The sequence below is a fragment of the Cupressus sempervirens genome, chromosome 7, assembly GCF_028749045.1.
Source record: "Cupressus sempervirens isolate cs-2001-9-10 chromosome 7, ASM2874904v1, whole genome shotgun sequence".
In the NCBI taxonomy this organism is placed as follows: Eukaryota; Viridiplantae; Streptophyta; class Pinopsida; order Cupressales; family Cupressaceae; genus Cupressus; species Cupressus sempervirens.
Genome location: NC_143124.1, coordinates 543717950 through 543733076, shown reverse-complemented (window position 1 = coordinate 543733076; position 15127 = coordinate 543717950). Strand labels below are relative to the sequence as shown.

Sequence of the window (15127 nt, the reverse complement as noted above, 5' to 3'; positions counted from 1 at the left end):
TATATTCAAATATTTACCGAGAGCAAAGAAAATTGAAGGTGAAGAAAAAAGCAGATGTAAGATTTTTCTACATCCATCCCCTATAAATCAGAAGGAGGAATCATGTGAAGCATTTAAAAGAGCATTGAAAGAGTCCCTTGCAAGACCTACTTGTTTGAAATGCCATTCTTCGAATACAAGGTTCAGATATTTAGATGCAATGTAGAGATGATAATATGAATATTCAAGCCAATATAATATTTTTGACATAATTAGCATATTATTGTTTTACCCTGATATTAGCAACATTGCTAACATAAAATAAGTTAGTCCCTCTGTTCCTCATTATTCCTTTCACATTTGCACAGAGTTTTCGAGAAAATTTAAAAACACTATAAAGCTATGTTTGAACTATAAGACTTGTCATGCTTGCTATCTAAGCTATATTTTTATTGTAATACCTTCAAGATTGCATTGGTTTTGAGTAACATTTTCAAATTTACTAACTTATAAAATGATCATCAACAACATTTAAAATGAGGTTTGCACATACAAATCTTAAAATATAAACTCAACTATAAGGTAAATCCTTCCTTGTTTTGATGTTCAAATTGAAATAGTTTTTATGCTTTAGGTGAGTCATTTTATTATATCAAGGTTTAGAATCTAGATAAATCATAATGTAGTTGAACTAGCCTTTAGTACTAGCCATAAAAAGAACTGATAAGCCATTCAATAAGAATATTTGAAACAACAGTAATGATATAGGAAGTAGATAATGATATAGGAACCTTACATTTTCTTTAATTTTCTATATTATATTTCCATTTCACGCATTTTGAAAGTTGCATACAATAGTTATAAATAGCTGACCAATGACACAAGCTCAATAAAAATCACTAGTACAGTTTCAAAGCAACAAAAATTGGTGGAAAATTTCATAAAACTAATTTTGGCTCTTCAAAAAAACATTTGGTTCAAGAGCTTTCCTCCTTACTTCCTAATAAAAAAATTCTAACTTAAGGAAAATAGGAAAAAAGAATCAGCTTTCTGTCAGCTCCCTCAGCCTTTTAATGGTCCTGCGCACTATGACAATACTAGGAGTGCACTTGAGTAGGATTACACGATAAATTATCTAAATTGTAACTACTCAAAAAATCCATGTAAATGTAAAACTATTTGGAAACATTTTGATTAGTCTCTATGTACAAAAAATGGATTACTTTAAGGTCACATGTAAAATAGCTGACTTTAAGGTACTTACTTTAATGTCTATGCACCACCTACCTATACTTTCCCACAATCCTTACAGCCCCAGGTCCTAATTGCTTTCCTCTTCACTAGAAACTGGAGAGTATTTGCATGTTAAAATGTCAAATCTCTTACCCAAAGGTAACTATACAATAGTAGCCCATTCAACCAAAATGAAATAATAATTTTCTCAATCCATCTAGTCTATAAAATTGAAGATCCCATTTGGAGCTTGACACAAGTTAAGCAACATGATAGTCATTGTGAGAATTATCTAACCTTGCCACATAATTCACAAAAATACTTGGAATGCTGGCTCACTTCCATCTTCTTGATCTGCTTTCTTAAACTAGCACCATACCTGAAATTAAGTAGCAAGTAGCCCATTTCTCATTTATCATTGACCAAAAAAAGAGACTTGCCAGAAATGGTCAAATATATGCATATAGTTGTACATATGTACAAACATACATAGATTTAATATGTATAAGCATACAACATATACTCACCATATTTCCCAACAATACCAACCTTCTTTGTTCATTTTGCCTACAACATCCAAATAAAATGATTTAGTTATTCAATTTGAAGTTCGAGTTTAAAGAATTGGTTTACCAGTACAATAAATTTTTGCAAAATGTTTAGGATTCATTTGAGTTCAGTCATGCAATATATATATATATATATATATATATATATATATATATATATATATATATATATATATATATATGGAGCCTAAAAGTCTAAGTTAAAATTAGAATGTCGCATAGTATTAGAAAGACATATGATTAAAAATTTTAAACAATTAAAACACCATAAACTTTAAACTTGTAATCATAACATCATGAATCGTGATCATACCATCATATATTTCATGTTCAACATAAAAAATTCAAACATTAAAATGAAATCATGATTCAAAGCAACAAGTTTAAGTATCATTGTTTCAAGTTCAACTAATGGATTAAAAATTTATTTCATCATCATCATCATCATCATCATCATCATCTCTATCTTCTTCTTCACTTCCTAGTTCTTTGGGTATTTGTTAACTCAACAATTGAGCTAAGGTCAATGGGATCAACAACAACAATAACAAAGAAAAGTTCAAATCTTGCTTAACCAACTATTTATTGTTGCTCAAGACAAAATAACTTAGAGTTAGAAGCCAAAGCCTTTCACTTACACTTTTTACAGTTAAGGATGTGAAAACACTATAAAATTTGCAAAAATAATACACTTTTTGGCCATCTGCAGGGCTCAGTTTGACCAATTTTGACCTTGGTTCGATTTGGGCAAGCCAAATTTTCCTGGGTTTGAACATTAGAGACAAGTTTGAATTGGGGGGCCCATTTTGGAACCCTAACCAAACCACTAGTGAATTGGACCCGAACCAGGTACCAGTTTGAAGCCAGGCATGGTTCGGAGGGGGTTTAGGCAAACCAGGGCAACTAAGGAAAATTATTAGAAAGCATGCAAAATCAATATTACCTAATCATGATAAACTAGACTATCTATACAAGACTTGACATAAATGACTAGTTTATGTTGAGTAATTAAAATAAATAAGCTTATTTAGAGAAAGAGAGGGAGAGGGAGAGAGAGATATATGTTGAGTAATTAAGATAAATAAGATTAGAGAGAGAGGGATATGAGATGGTAAACATTATTTTCAAAGCTTATTAAGATATGTTGAGTAATTAAGATAAATAAGCTTATGTTAGCAGTGACATGGTTAGTGATAGTAAAGTTGTTAGTCAATGATGGTAATTAGATCGAGAAGTTTAGTAAGTATAATTTCATTTTAGTTTTCTATTATATATAGATATATATATTAGTGGTTGATTTGTAAATGGGTGATTATTAGCTATAACTCGTAGTATGTTAGTTAGCTAAATATATTTCAACATACTACATTAACGAGGAATAAGTGGTTCTAGAGTGGATTTCATATGAGAAAATTAAATGAATAAGATAAGACCTTAGTTTCATAAGTGGACACAACATATTGGAAGTTATAAATATTAGTTACTAGATCAACTACATCATAACTTGAGGGAAGGTAAGTTACTCGAGTTCAATATCCTAGTTTGATGAATTAAATACGTCACTCATGGTAAATAATATGGCTAGCTATACACTTATAATAAGGATACCATACATGGTAACCCTACCCTAGGTGCAAAATTCTAGTTCATACCTAGTTGAATGCCCTGACACGATATTTAGTAATCCCTAATATATAATAACATCGAAAACTTATAAGATTTGAGTTCTTCTTGTGGTTGTATCCACTAATCCCTGGTCAATTAGAGTAGAAATTTCCATCGACCGAGTTAGATAATTTTGGTTAAGGTTTAAAGAATGTTGCAGCCTCGTAAGCTGAGTCAAGTATTTCAAAATCCTAGTCATTTGATGACCTAGTTGATAATGTATGGTTCCTTATGGAGATCCCTAAGTTTTATCTTCAAAAAAAAAATTGTAGTTGTGTTTTTGCCCAGTAAATTTGGGGATGACAAAAGTATACATGAGTATATATGTATGTATGTCTAATATATATATATATATATATATATATATATATATAGATAATGTGTACTTCACTTCTACTGAAGCTACACTTTAATACATTGCATCAATCTAGGGCTTGACAAAGGAAAGCCCTCATCCACTCAACAAATAAATACTTTAGTTCATGCGTGCAGGAACATGATAACAAAATTGTGATTGCATATTTCAAAATTACTCTTTGAAAACTTTCCAACAAATTTGGGTCAACCTTGTTTCAATACCTTAGGAACACAATGACCTCATTATAAGGAAACTTGCAAGAAAGAATATAACCGTTTTCACATAACCCATAATAGATTTGAAATAAGCATTCAATTAAAAAACCACATGCAAGAGAATAGACAACATACCCACAAAATTGTGACACAAGATATACCCTGGAAAACCCTCATTGAGGGAAAAACTCAGCCTCCAAAAGCATCCATCACCATGTATTATTTAGCAAAAACACCATTGCAATACAACCATGGAAGCTTTCAAATCCATAGCCACTACCAATCAATCCATGTCAACAAGCATGAATCCACACATCCCATGCCATGCTTCCAACCTTCACAAATGCTCCCTTGGCTAACCTGTCAAGCCTTGTCCCGCTTGACTCTTGCCTTTTCGTCTTCTTCTTGTCACACCAAAAACTACCCTTGTGGCTGCATATATAGTAGCAAGTTCCACAAAACCACCAAGTGGTATTACATAAACCATGTGCTAGCTAACCCACTGACCCCACATTTAATATTAGAATTTTTAATTCTTTTTCTCAATATTAAATAATTATATAAAACATTATCATAATGTTACAATACAACTCATCAAGTATATCCCATGGGAATCTTTACATGTTGCATGTCCATCTAGGTGCTCCTAGTTACAAAATTACATAACAAAATAAAATAATAAAATTAAGCAATATTATGCAATGTGTGCAACACCCATTATTTCAACAATCTCCCACTTATTGTATACATTGCATAGGGTCAATTTGTAGCCACATAAATGAACAAGGGAACAATCCCTCCCAGCACATCCACCATCATGGATCAAAATATGCCAAGTGCTCCATCCTGGTACCCACAACAAAATCAAAGTATCCAACATCTCAAACATGAATGATCTCACCTCCTATTATGTCACTGCCATTGAACATACATAGAAGCCATCTAAAGAGAAAGCCACCCAACCTGTCGCATTAGAAGATCATAAAATCCTGTACCAACTGAAATTTCAAGCACAAAAAACTCAATCCAAAGGTAATCACATGTATCCGTAGTTGTCAAAATATATCCATAGCTGAAATAGCACCCACAACAAGTGCCAAACCCATCCAACTATCCATACCCCAAAGGTATAACAAGTGAATCTTACATCATCAACATATCCAATTTGTAACCTACAATCACAAGCCTCAAGAGCAATACCTACCAAGAAGCTCCCATTACAAAAGATAATGTCAAATCTATAACCAATCCACTCACAACATCTCAAAGAAGTGAATCCATGTAGTCTCAAGGACATCCACCATACATAAACCAATAACTTGCAAGAACAACTCTCATAACAAGTCTCCAATAGTCTCCCAAGCTCTCCACAACCAATAAAGGAAAGAGATAAAAGAATAACCATGTCATCTCTCACATGACATACATGAGCACAAACTAGTGATCACAATCTCTAACCAATCTCAAATCCAATGTAAGTGAAATCAAACATCTAGGAAGATAACCAAGACCAAGAGAAACCATGCAAATCATAATCTGTATCATATCTTTCTACACACACCTCTAGATGTAAACTGTGCAAGTATGATCTCCTCCATAAAACCCCAACAAGAAGCCAAAACAACACCCAAACCATACCATATAACTAATCATGGATGTAAGCCTCTCACAAGAAGACCAAACTCATAAAATTATTCCTATACCCAAGAAATATGCCCAATATAAAACCATCTCCCAAACTTAATAAGCATAACAACATATGCAAATGGAGATAACCAATGCTTAACCATCTCTCAAATGAACCCTCTAGAACTAACTCATGTACCATAGCTCAAGATCCATATCCATGAAAGATAAGCATAAATATAATGCAACTAAGAGAAACAACAAGCTATACCTCTCAAGTAGCAAACTGCCAAGTAGATCGAGAGTGGGGAATGAGAATTCTCATCAAGATATCCAAGTCTCCACCAAGACTCATCTAAGAAAAATCTCCTCTTAAGTCCATATCAGGTGACTACCCCTTAGACTTCCTACTGAAACCATCAACTATCCCAACAAATACTTCTCTAATCCAAGGGAAAACAACATCACCACCATCTCTAAGTATCCATGAGCACTTGTAACCAATCAATCCATGCCAACTCCAAATGCAACATAGCAATATCATGAAGTATCTAGCTTATGATCAGTGTATTCAATACCAAGAAACTAAACCAAGATCAATGTCAAAGTTCCAACCATGGCTTCAGGAACATAAACATGACATCATGATCACCATCTCAAAAGAGACAACATGCTCCATATGAACATACTATAACATGTCACAACTCTAAACGTGTATCAAGAGTATACCATGAGATAATAATGAAACCATCCTCACACTAAGGATAACATGCCAAATAAAAGCATAAACTACACCTTTACTAAGAACCCCATAAGTCCTCAAGATGCAACCATCTTCATACACCATGAAGAAAACCATCTCCACACACCATGAAGATAACCAAGTGCGCCATGCAAATGTCAAAGATGCTTATGCAACAATAGGATCTAAGACAAATCTTCAACATCTGCAAACACTCAATAAATATATCAATGCTAAAAAACTCCCACTCAACTGTGGTACCAAGTCACTTATGGCATCATAATTTAATCCATCTCTTACATGAAGATCCTCCAGGTCTACACTCATACAACCAAAGTGTCAGCACTGAGTGAAACCAAGATCTCCAAACCAAGAAGATGCCAACCAAACCAGGAGCTAATCCTACACTGTCATCCCATCACTATCACAAGCTCCCACTAAATTGTGTATCCAAGCTATCCATGACATCATGATGAAAATACCATCCTCTAACCATGAGAATCAATCAAGGCATCAAACCATCAAAGAACTCAAAGTGCACATTATGAGCTCCTTAAAAGAAACCAAATAACCATGATCCTCAACCAAGAAGATATACCACCATAACTGAATTAAAAATCCAAGCTAATGAACATCAAGGATGTACTTGTATATCAAATCATGTCATACCAAAATCTATGGCCCCATAATCACATCCATGTACTGAGCATCTGGCTCTCAGTATGTCCAACTTGTTAGCATAAAATAGTCAACCACAATCCTCCACCATGTTAGAGTAATTAGTTGTTCGCACTTATTAATTAAATCACTTTGGTTTAATTAATTAAGTTGCCTATTACTCTTGTTTTCTTAAGCTATCTTGTAGGTGCATATAATTAATATTTTATTAATTATATTGTGCAACCTAGCTTTTTTAGGATTTAGTTTCCCTTTTCAGGTTTCGTGATTCCTTTATAAGGATTCACCTCTTTGTAATTATTATTCCATTTTTAATTCACTTATTGGATTATATGAGATATTTCTCTTTGCATGTCCATAAGATGGATCTAGCTTTTTGGCCTCCATAATTTTTTCTTGCTTCTGTTCTTTGCTTCATCCATGTGACAGGGTTATGCATGCAGGTGTTCTTGGGAGATTAGATTTTCACCTAATCTAACATGGTATCAGAGCAAGCTTGCTGCTTGCTGTTCGTGGTTTGTTGAAGCATTTTAGAAGCTGCATTTTTCAAGGGTTTAGAAAGCTTTTTATGTGGATTTAGGGAGGACTTTTTTTTAGGTCACTTTGGGCTCAAACGAACATCACCGTTGCACTCAGAGTGCCTAAAAACCCTAGAATCCATATAAAATTTGTCCATTTTGGACACCGTTGGTCTGGGAGGCAAAAAAATTTTGTCCGATAGGGCCGTATGACCCTCTGCATGCAATTCGAGATGCAAAAATCAAAAAAATTGCAAAAAAAAAATTTTTGCTGCTGTTTTAAGCTGTCGCGGTTAAGAAACCGTAGCGGAGCCGCTAGCAGTCACCGCTGCGGTCACCGCTGGCGATCCGCCAGCGGTTCCCACCACGGCCCCGCCCGTGGCAGCCTCCTCCCTCCCACCACCCGGCCACCACTCCGCTGGCGATGCGGTGGTGGTGGAGGTTTTTTATTTTTAAAAAATTTTTTTTAATTAAAAAAATAATAATTTTTTGCATTTTAGACAGCCTGGAGGTTTTTTTCCGTAACTTGAGCATACGGAGATGTTTTTTTGATCCAAAAAATGTGCCGAAAAGCTGGTTCCGAGATGAAGATGATGATATAGGTATTTTTGGTTTTTGATGCAGTTTGGTTGCCTATTTTGGCAGTCAAAGCCAAATATTTTATTTTGCCTTCTGGGAGCCATATCTCGCTCATTTGGACTCTTTTCTGGGCTCGCCAGATATCGTTGGAAAGTTGGTTCTGTGAGTTATTCAGCTGTAGAGGTCTTTTATCTAGATTCTTCTCCAAGTTCTTTCTCCTCTGAGTTTTTCACTTTCGCACTCTGGCAGATTACTTGGATTCTACAGGTCTTGGAATCTCTTCTTCTGTTGTTTTGGCTCACTCTTCTTTCTGACTTCTTTTTTTTGTAAATGCACTGAGATAAAGTGCCTGCTTTTGCATATCTGGGATCTTGTACACCTTGTGTTTGTTTGTACTCGCACTCAGTTATAAAGTGCCATGGGGGGTCATGATGTTTTGCCATTTTGTGCTCATCCACCTTTGTCAAGTGAATTTTTCTTCCACAACATTAGCCCATGCAGTGTGTCAGTGATACCGCCCTTTATCCTGTGCTTGTACTTCTATTGCACTATTGGTGTTCCTAATTCTTCTTCTTGCAAATTTTTTTGGCATTGCATTTCAGTGTTCCTATCACCCCTCTCCCTGTTCAGCATTATGGGAGGGTTCACCTGTTGGCTCTATTGCTTCTTTGGTTTGGTTGAGTGATCTACGTATTCAGTTTTTGTTCTTATGTACTAGGCAGATGCAGTGGCTAGGCACCTATGCATTTTGGTGAGATGGTTCATCTACTATATAGACACTCATTCATTTCTACTTTTGGAGGTCACCTCTTCGATTGATCAGCTCTTCAGACTTTTTCTTCTCTACCTGGTCATGCACTATTTCAGTGGGGGTTCCAGTAGTTTCTTCTAATGTGTTTGTAGCTTCATGCTTCAGAGATGCTTCATGCTCTTTCTTGTTCCTTTCTTTGGGACATTTCCTAGATTGGAGGCTTTGTTTCCTTCATCTAGTTCTTTTCCTTGTATTGGGTACTTGATCAGGCCTTGTTGCCGGGACCCATTATTTCCTGCTTTCTTAGTTGTGCTAGGTTAGCTTACCTCCCGAGCTTCGCTTAAGGGGGGGTGTTAGAGTAATTAGTTGTTCGCTCTTATTAATTAAATCACTTTGGTTTAATTAATTAAGTTGCCTATTACTCTTGTTTTTTTAAGCTATCTTGTAGGTGCATATAATTAATATTTTATTAATTATATTATGCAACCTAGCTTTTTTAGTATTTAGTTTCCCTTTTCGAGTTTCGTGATTCCTTTATAAGGATTCACCTCTTTGTAATTATTATTCCATTTTTAATTCACTTATTGGATTATATGAGATATTGCTCTTTGCATGTCCACAAGATGGATCTGGCTTTTTGGCCTCCATAATTTTTTCTTGCTTCTGTTCTTTGCTTCATCCATCTGACAGGGTTATGCATGTAGGTGTTCTTGGGAGATTAGTTTTTCACCTAATCTAACACACCATGACTATACTTGGTAAGAATATCTCATCCCTTCTACATGAAGATAAAATTATAAAATTATGTGAATTAGGATATAAACAACCCAAATCCAAACCACAAATTTGAATATGCATCAATAATGAAATATCAATGGGCAAAGACAGCCCATATCCAAGCCATAAATGCAACTTATAAGTATAGACCGCTTACAACACTGCACAACTTGTAGACCCAACAAGTCATCATACATATCCAAACCAAACATTGATAACCATATCATCATGAGACCAATTTGAAATATGAACTAAGTATACAATGGCATCAAAACTTAAATCTCCAATGTCATAAACTCACAATGTTACCATAGTCAAAATATACCATAAACTGTTCAGATCAATATATCACCAAATAAATCATTCCAAACCTATACCAAATCTAAACCAATGTGTAGATCTTTCCAAGAGCTTTCTATTGACTACTTGAAGTCCAAAATCCGACTCTGTATGCCCAAGTTATGCCTTAATTTGTGCTTTAGATAAACATCTAACTTTAGGGCTCTTAAAACCTGACAAAATGTCAAAATCACAGAACCAAACCTACACCAAGTTGTAGTTCTTTGAATTAGCTTTCCAACACCTAGGCTATTTTACTAAGGTAGTCTTTTACATCATTTCCACTATGATTTTTCATTTTTTTTTGTGATAAAATTTTTGATGGGATTAAATTTGATGACCATCATGGGCTGAAACTAAAAAACTCTTTCATTTCCTTTGAACATGGCCAAACTAGGGCATATTATATATCAAAATTTATGAAAATGTTGATCCAGATCCAATGGTGAGGTCTATTTTCACCCAAGAGGTCATTTCTACAAGCTACCCCCTAAAACCTTCATTTAAATGAAACATCCGAAAAAAACCCTTTTGTCCAATAATTTCACATGCCCAAGTCTTTTAACATCCCATCATAATAGCAAACCCAAAACCCTCAGATTTGCAATAAAAAATCATAGATCTTGCCCTTTCTTTTATCCTCTCATGCATTCCCATGGATTCAATCTAGGGTTACAATAATAAAACCATAGCTTTGATACCACTTGTAAGGAAACTTGCAACAAGGAATATAACCGTTTCCACATAACCCAAAATAGATCTAAAATAATTAAAAATCACATGTAAGAGAATAGACAACATACCCACAAAATTGTGACACAAGATATACCCTGGGAAACCCTCATTAAGGGAAAAATCCAACCTCCAAAAGCATCCATCACTATGTATTATTCAGAAAAAACACCATTGCAATACAACCATGGAAGCCTTCAAAGCCATAGCGACTACCAAGAAATCCATGTGAACAAGCATAAATCCACACATCCCATGCCATGCTTCCAACCTTCACAAATGCTGCCTTGGCTAACCTGTCAAGCCTTGTCCCGCTCGACTCTTGCCTTTTCCTCTTCTTCTTGTCATACCAACAACTATCCTTGTGGCTGCATATATAGTAGCAAGTCCTAAAAAACTACCAAGTGGTATTACATAAACCATGTACTATCTAACCCACTGACCCCACATATAATATTGGAAATTTAATTCTTTTCCCCAATATTAAATAATTACATAAAATATTATCACAATGTTACAATACAACTCATCAAGTATATCCCATGGGAATATTTACATGTCGCATGTCCATCTAGGTGCTCCTAGTTACAACATTACATAATAAAATAAAATAATAAAATTTAAGCAATATTATGCAATGTGTGCAACACCCATTATCTCAACTCATGGGAATGGTTCTTTAACAATTACCACCAAGTCAACCTATTCTCTAGTCCTCAACCAAAAAATAGTTTTTGGGTTTTTCATTCTGTTTGGGGATTTATAGTCATATTTTTAGTTACAAGACCAAATTTGCAATTTTAAAAGCCAAAACACAACTTCCTCTATGCATTTAAAGGTAAGTCTTTTATCTTTCATTTTCATTCATAATTGTAGCATTAATATGTTACTTAATTGGGCTGATTATATATACTTGGCATCTAGATTTGCCTTTCTTAATCAATTAATTCAATTTTGCATACACACTATCATCTAGAGAATGGTATGAACATAAAAGAGAAAGCTAGACCAAGCCTCTAAAAATGATAATTGACATGAATCTTAAAGGAGAAACTTGTCTTAGTGCACAAGTTAAGAGGAGATGAAAGTGCAATATGCCTTGTTTAATGGATATTTTTCATTGTACATCTAATTTGTTTCAAGGTTAGTTGTATTGGTTGAGTTGGAATTTTTAGTGATCAAATACACCGCTTGGTCAATCAATTCACTTTAATTGATTATTTTATATGCCTTCATATATTATTTATTTTCTCTTATACACAATAATGGTCTCATCTGGAGTATATGGACTAATTCGTTGATGACATCCAAATTATAATTTTTACTCTTGCTTGTGATTGCATATGAGATATGCTAATTTTTGTAGAGTTGACAACACCTCCACTATGAAGCTAACTCGAGATTATTGAGGATGTTCTAAATGGAGAATTTCCTCTAATGCCGCTGTAATGATCTTAGAGTGTGGCAATTATTTTATATAGTTTTCAACATTTACCTACATCAAGGTATGAACATTTGATAATTGTCCTCACAGGATACTCAAGTATGTTGATGATAAGAAGATTATGATAGAATTGTATGGATAGATTGTAGAAGTTAATAAGAGGTGTGCTAAGAAACACAAGGCCACCATTCCCATTATTGTTCTAATTGGTCCTTAGTCATGCTCTTCAAATTCAAATTAAACATATAAAAGCATATAATAAAACAAGTGCTAGTAATAATTTTTAATAATAAACAAGTGCAAGTAATAATTAATGTGAATTAAATATTAAATTAAAAATAATTCAAAATTAAGTTAGACTTTATATAATGGTTGGGTGAAGGGTTTGACATATGAATACAAAAAAGGTTAGGATTATAGTTAGGGATAAGATATGGAAATGCTTATGGTTTAAGATTATTCTTTAGATTTTTTATCGGGTTAGCTTTTACACCATGGTTAGAGTTTACCTTCTGGCTAAGATAAGAGTTTAGGGTTATGACAAGAATAATGTTTTTTTTGACAACAATGTTTATGCAGATAATAATATTTAGGTTTAGGGTTTCCATCATTGTTCTAGGGTTAAGATAAGGATTAGCCATGGGATTACTATTAAGATTTATTATTATGGTTCAAATTTAGTTTAGGATTAATATAAAATCTTAAATAATCTAATATAAATATAAGCATATAAATATTATAGTATATTATAATACTAAGTTATTTAATTTATATTTTAATGTCTATTTTATATTACCATATATAAAAATATATATGATAAATTTATTTAGATATAATTATGTATCACTGTATATAATATGATATAATGAGACATATTTTCAACTTTCTCTATGCCTCATGCACATACACACAAAAACATCTCTGCCTCTCTTTGTCTTCATATTTATTCTCTTACTTTTTTAATATCTCCCTCTCCCTATTTATATTTGTCTTTCTCTATTTCTTTATTGTACATATCATTATCCAACACAAATTGTTGGAGCGAGGAAAGGTGGAGCATAATTCTTCTTCTTTTCCTTGCAATAGTAGGGGAAGAATTGAGTTAGATATGTATGTGTGATATATTAAATACTATTGAATTAATTTTTCTTTCAATTGGTTGCTCTATTAAAATATGTGGTGTACCTTGTGTCCTTGTTGATTGGTGGGGACATGATTAACAGTGACTATTGCATTTGCAATTAGCTTCTAAATAAAACTTTAATCTATGATAATTTTTTTTATTAGTTAAAATATTTTATTTTCTTAGTACATTTGCAAAAAATAAAAATAAATTTCAATCTTCTTTATTATTCTACTTGAATATGTATGCACTTTTCACTTTATTTTTATTTCTAAATAAAACATTTTGGCAATAAAAATTCATCTTCCTCATCTCACATTTACATAATCTCATATTGCACTTCCTTTATTGCAAAATAAATAATAATAACAAACACCCATGAGATAAAACATTTCATTTCCTATAACATATAAATAAATATTTAATTTCTCAAGATAAGATGTGTGAGAATATACAAAAGATATTCACATCTTGTCAAATATATTGTCCTACTTATTTATTTTATTGCATGAATTGTCTTATGTGCTATAAAGTTTGGAAACAAAAATATAAAAGTAAGTTTGGAAACAAAAATATAAAAGCTCCCTCATGACTGTAGTAGGTGCAATCTGCAATCTTTTAAACACTGATACTTGCTGATCACAAAGATGGTACAAAGAAGAAATACTACTTATCATAGCTTTGTGAAGTTCCCTATTCAATGACTATTTAATTACTACAATTTAATTTTTTTTCAATCATTGAATGGAATCTTTTTTTTTTCCCTTCTCAAGTATTCAATGTTTTCTCTTCTATAGAATGTCACTTGTTGATCACGAAGAGGGTATAAAGAAGAATTATATTTACATATAAATCTATTTTTTTGTCTTTTCATGTAATTCAATGCCATGATTTCTTATGATGACATACATAAAATACAACATTGTACTATTATAAATCTAATTCCTCCATAAAGACAATGGTTGTGCACATGATACACGTCTATAATGTAACAAGTTTAGAAACCATCAAACTGTCACTTTAATATAGTTCTTTTAATTATACAAAATTGCACATTTTTACTTTCCAATGAAAAACCTATCCATGTACCCCTGCACCTCCTTTTGGATGCAAAACCACTCCATGAAGAAATGAACTAAAAAGTGACTACATTTGAAGGAAAATGAGATTCGCTTTCCTACCTCACCACTTTTAACCACATGCCCACTTTAGTTAAGTCAAGATTTCTTGATGCACGACATGTTGATGACTTTAGTTAAGAATGTTAGTTCAGTCATGGGGTAGTTGAGTGAGAAAGGGTAAAACATAAACTCAGACAATTATCACTTTGCTAATGCAAGTCACTTACAAGGCTCTCAAAGACTCTTTTTGCCATTGTTCTCAAAATATTAGCATGTCAATCCATAACAAAAATTCAATTCATGCATCAACGTTTCTTTCAGTAGTGTTGAAATGCCACAGATCACATTTCATTATGTGAATATTGTAGATATAGCTCTGCCAATAGAAAAGAGCATAAATAGAAAACTGGAAACATGAATGAGCCCAAAAATATTAGTGTAGTTTTTTATTTTTCCTATTTTGTTAAGTTTTTCGTACACTTTTAATAATCTTGCTTAGGTTAATAAAGCATGTCTTATTAGGTGAATGGTTGTGAGGTGTCACCTTCCTACATGTAAGCATCCATTAGCTATCTTGGGAAGATACTTTGCTATCTTTAGTCTGATAGATGGTTGCTCCTCATTGGTTGGTGTTGCCACCTCCTCCCTCTTCCTAGCCTATATAAGCATGCTACCTGG

General features: G+C 33.4%; 1 pseudogene; it reads right to left on the bottom strand.

The window, feature by feature from the left end:
* Positions 1–1021: 1021 nt before the first annotated feature.
* LOC149547917 (large ribosomal subunit protein eL43-like) lies at positions 1022–1788 on the bottom strand (annotated as a pseudogene).
* Positions 1789–15127: the final 13339 nt, after the last annotated feature.